Here is a 5,101-nt window from a genome sequence, read left to right as displayed (position 1 = left end):
CCCTAAACCCAAGGACTGGGATACTTCCTCAAACTGCAGGATACACCCTAATCCTGGATCCACCCTCGTCCTTGGGCAGGGTCACCTAACATGCAATGTCAACAGCGAAATTAACATGGGGTACGCTGGCAAGGAAATTTCCTACTTGGTAATGGCCCTCAGCAAGGAATGAACTTTTAGGAAACAAAGTTCTTTATTAAAGAAATAACTTACAGATGAAGAGAACTCTGTTCATTGTATGCACAGGTTTGTAGCCTGTAACAGTCTGCTTTTGTTTTAAATGTAACTCTGCAAAACTATTAACATCCCAAACAGCATTATGAAGCCATTTTTGTTCCATATCCTGTGCAAATACAATCCATCACAGAGATATAAAACTTTTATAAAGAAAACATTTCAGTGAAGAATGGTATACATTTATATATATGCATATACATGTATATAAATACATAATTTTAAATTAGTTAAAAATGACAAAATTAGTGAAAACTAAAGTCAAACTAATCTTAAAACTACAACAATCTGAGTATGTCAGGATTATACCTCCCATGCAATATTTAAAATACATTTAACTTTCCAATACTTTTTATGCAGTATGCAAATAGTGAGAAAATGAAGACTTAAATACAATGCAACATATAAAAATTTCAGGAAGAGCAGAAGGTTCTATTTTATAGATGTCCAGTCAAGCGTTTCCTGAAGCTGACTTTGACAGACAGCACTGGATAGAGAGGAAGATGCACAATGTCACGCCTTCTTCTCTTCACGTCACTTGGGCATCAAGACCCAAAGCTCCCTTGCTCTCTTATGAAGACCATAAGCCATGTTCACAAGCTCCATGACGTGGCCTCTGCACAGCAGGTCATTTGGAGTTTTGCTCCAGCACCAAGTACTCTGTCTCTGACATTCTGGAGGTGTTGGTGATCTGGGTGAGGTCTGTTTGGGCAGAATACTGTAAGGTAAAGGCCTTCATCAGCTTGTACCTGTACTTGTAGTTGATGAAGCTGTAGAGCACAGGATTGGTGCAGCAGTGCACCAGGGACAGGCACTGTGTGACATGTAGTGCTGTGAAGAGCGTGTTCTCCAGCTGTCAGGTGAAGGGGAGGTTGTGCAGGATGGAGAAGATGTCCAGCAGCGCTGCCGCGTGGTAGGGGAGCCAGCACACAAGGAAGACCACCACATAGGAAAAGATGATCTTCCAGATACTCTGATTCTCCTGATCACCAGAGGCTGAGATGGCCCTGGAGAGCAGGAAGTAGAAGACAGTGATGACGGAGAAGGGGACAACGAAGCCCAAGACAATAGAGACAAGCTCCATGCCAATCAGCCACTCCTTGATGCTGTGATCAGGGTAGAATGACCAGCAGAAGGTCTCGTTGTTGGAAGCAGACACCACGGTCTTCAGGTAGTAGGTGTCAGGCAGAGACATGCTCAAGGCCAGCAGCCACACCAGAACACACACGATGTGGTGCACCATCTTCTTCCTGCGGCTGGAGGTGCTGGTGAAGTAGGTGACGGAGCGGTAGCGGTCGATGCTCATGCACGTGAGGAAGAAGATGCTGCCAAAGAGGTTGACAGAGAAGATGAAGTGCGTGACCTTGCAGGTAAGCTCGCCCATGTGCCACTGGTTGTCCTGCACCAGGCTGACCACCCAGATGGGGATGGTGATGACCACCCACAGGTCCATGAAGGCAAGGTTCAAGATGTAGCAGTGGGTGTCATAGCCTGTGGTCTTGGCCTGGATGTTCACCCAGACCACCGCAGAGTTGGCAATCATGCCGATCACGAAGATGAAAATGTAAATGAAGGAAAGTGTGTAGAGCAGGATGCTTTGTGGGGCATGGTGGGGTACTGCACTGTGTCGATCAGGATGCAGTGGCTGCTGTTGCATGGCCAGCTGATGTCAGAGAAATTTCCTGGCTCTGTGTAGTCAAAGAGATGCAGATCCATGGTAGGGGGAGTGAGAAGGACCTACAGCAACCCAGAGAGATGGGAGAGAGAAATCACTCATCAGGAAACCTTGACTTCCAGTCAAAACACTTTTCTGGGGTCCTAATAAGGCCCAGCAATTTTGCCCAAGTTCTGAGGTGTCTCACAAAGAAAGGAGAAAAGAAATCAATCACAAGAGAACTGTGTCACATAAACAAACAGCCAGAGTCTCATTGACACATTGTCCAAAGACAGACACAATGTTGGTTTTCTATCTTTCATTGGCTGTCTTCTCCAGACACCATCAGCCTGGCTGTGTCCAGAGTGTGAAATCAACATAGTACAGGGCCAAAGAAACATCAGGCTGCTGAGCCTGGCCACAGCAGTGATGGAGGCCTGCTCCTTCTCAACAGGGAATGGTGATTCCTCCAAGAATGGCAGGTTGGTCTACCCCTGGAAAGCTAAATTATAAGCATGCCACTTCAGTGTCTGGATGAGAGTATTTAAAATGCTCAACACAATTTGCATTTAAAACATGACTTAGCACTTATAACCTTTCTGGAAAACTCATGTGCAAACCTAGATCATTAGCAACTTCACTTAACCCATGAGGCCACTTGGAGCTTGGCCAGCATGTGTGCGATGCCCCATAGCCTAAATGCACTACAAAACCACAGGCTGGAGGCTGGTTGTGCCACATCAGCTTGGGGCAACCAACCAGCTGCCTTAGGCCCTGGCCTTTGCATAGTTTTCCATTTCATTCTTTATTCAACTGCTTCAGGAACAATGTGTGCCTAGACCCAAAGCACAGAGGTCACTGCCTACTGCCTTTCTGGAGGGATGATGATTTGCCAGCTTCTACCTGCTAACCCTACCTTAGGCCAGCAAGCTCCATGGTCAGCTCCTCACAGCCAGCAAGCTCCATGGTCAGCTCCTCACAGCCAGCAAGGGTTCGGCCAAAGGTAGCCTCAGTTCTAGAGTGACTTTCCTCAGATTCTGTGAGAGCTGCCAGGAGCTGTCCTCGAGTGTCCTTGTGTACCTTGAAACCCTGAAGTCCTTCCAGGGTGTGGTACCCCCTCAAACCTCACTGCATGCTGTGGGGAGTGATAGACAGGGACACCAGACTTGACTTGTCCCCTCTATGTAGGTGGCAGTTCTGTCACTTCCCACAGGTGGTGACTAGCCAAGATTCAGGCTACCATGGGTTACTCAAAGTGACTCCATGTTACACATAGCAAATTCTGCAGGATCCAGGACAAGAGTCAATGTGTGCCAGGTGGCCTTGACAACTGTTTCAGAAACCAAAGCAGGAACATTCCAAGCTTGGAATTATGGCTCCTCCACCCAATATTGTCCAACATAAGATGTATTGGTTATCCTGACTGTGTCTGCTTGACTAGGACAGCTTCACCCCCCTCAGCATTACCTTAGGGACAAAGGGCCTATCCCCAAATATGTAGGGGGATACATATTACTCAATGACCTGTCACCTGCAACTGTCCAGGAGAAGCAATCAGCTTCTCCTCTTTAGCAGAAATGCAAAACCTCATCTTGGCTCTTCTCCACTTGGGAAACTGGCTTTTACTGTTGCATAACATTCACCCCTAAAGAGGGCCCAGGAGCCCACAGAGGACATGGAGCTGAATCAGGCCCTCCTTATGAAAGCATGGAACAGAGTCCCTAACTATGGAGGACACCTGCTGCCTACCTCCACAGCCTCAAAACTTAACAGGTGGCCCACTCCTGAATCCCAACCAGGGAGACTGTGTGAGGCCTGGCGGCTCCCTCTGTGGGAGGTAGGGGATAGAGGTGGTTGTAGGATCCCCTCCTGGTGGTCCAACCCAGGCTCCATGTGCAGATAGAAGGCCTGAGCATCCCAGGGTAGTGATATACCCTCTGCTCTACAATGGGTCACCGGCCCAGCAGCCAGGAAGTCCCCACATTCCAGTGACCCCCAGTGTTTGGAAGCTGACATTCAGGCACAGGAGGCCACTCACAGGGGGAAACATGGAATAAAGACATACAAACCCTCATCAGCAGATGTCCTGTCCTAAGACAGCTTCAAGGATTCCAAAAGGATATCTGCCTAACAAGGCTGTACAGGGTGATGCCAGAAGATGGGCTCCTGGCCTCCCAGACTGGCCTCGGTTTATCCAACCAGCCCCAAGCTGCCCTGAAGATACTCCTGACACCTCCCCTAGGACACAAAGTGTCTGCATAGACCCTCACCCTGCACCTGTGAACCCAGATGGATGCTGCCTCTGCTCTTTCACATGGCTCCAGCACAGAGGCCCCTGGCAGCCCCTGCTTCTTCCTTCCCATTTCCTTAAAATGAAACACATTTGCAGTTTGACTTAGTTTAAGGCACTATTTCCCCCCCAAATCTCATCTGCTCTCATAGTCACCAGAAGTAGAGGAGCCCCACAGGCATGGAAACCCAAGAGTGCTCTGTTGGAGATGGCTGTGGCAATTCTCTGCCCTACTGGCACAGCCTGGGTACTTGGCAGGGACAGCATTAAATCCTAGAGCCCAAAGAAATGAAGGACCCTGAGCCTTTGATAGCCTGCACTAGGATTTTAACCCAGTTGCCACTCTCTCACATCTGGGATGCTTTTCTGGCCTGCCCTCCCTTTCCCTCCAGGGCATGCACATGTGGCCCTGATGCAGTCCAATGAGAATGGTCCCAGACAAGGGCAAGGACACAGAATAAGAGAAACCTCCTCCTGGGGCTGAGCAGTGTTCTTCTAGGCCCCTCCAGTCTCCCCCAAATCAATTCTGACACATCCCTTGCACCTGGCAGCTGCCAACCTCCAGTATCCTCCAGGCCAGAGTGGACTTGGACAATGGGAAGGCTCAGGGACTCTGATCCAGCCCTGTTGCTTCTGCCTCTGCCCTCTGGGCCTGGAGTCTCACAGGATTTATGGGACAGGTGTGCCACCCTGCAGTCACACCCTTCTCTCCCCTAAGGGGTTGGGAGTGGCACCACCATGGAAGGTGTGGAGCAGAGACACAGCTGTTACTGCCCAAGGTTGAAGCAAGCAATGTGTGAGTGTGTGTGTGCACAGGGAGAGAGAGAGAGAGAGAGAGAGAGAGTGGAGGAAAGAGCATGAGAGAGAGCAAGCACACATGCTATGTCTGTCCTCATCAAATCTGAATGTAAAAGACTCTTTTT

The 5,101-nt window shown here is 49.0% G+C and overlaps 1 pseudogene across 1 annotated transcript; it reads right to left on the bottom strand.

Moving 5' to 3' along the window:
- Positions 1 to 862: 862 nt before the first annotated feature.
- On the bottom strand, positions 863 to 4,822 carry LOC308635090 (atypical chemokine receptor 3-like; annotated as a pseudogene). Its single transcript has 2 exons — positions 4,714 to 4,822; positions 863 to 1,971 (listed from the first exon to the last, which is right to left on the bottom strand). The product of its transcript is annotated as an atypical chemokine receptor 3-like (transcript).
- Between the last annotated feature and the right edge of the window lie 279 nt (positions 4,823 to 5,101).

The sequence above is a fragment of the Spermophilus citellus genome (genome assembly GCF_964194105.1).
Source record: "Spermophilus citellus genome assembly, chromosome: 16".
In the NCBI taxonomy this organism is placed as follows: domain Eukaryota; kingdom Metazoa; phylum Chordata; class Mammalia; order Rodentia; family Sciuridae; genus Spermophilus; species Spermophilus citellus.
Note: the sequence above shows the minus strand (reverse complement) of the source record. Positions and strands in the feature narration are given on the sequence as shown.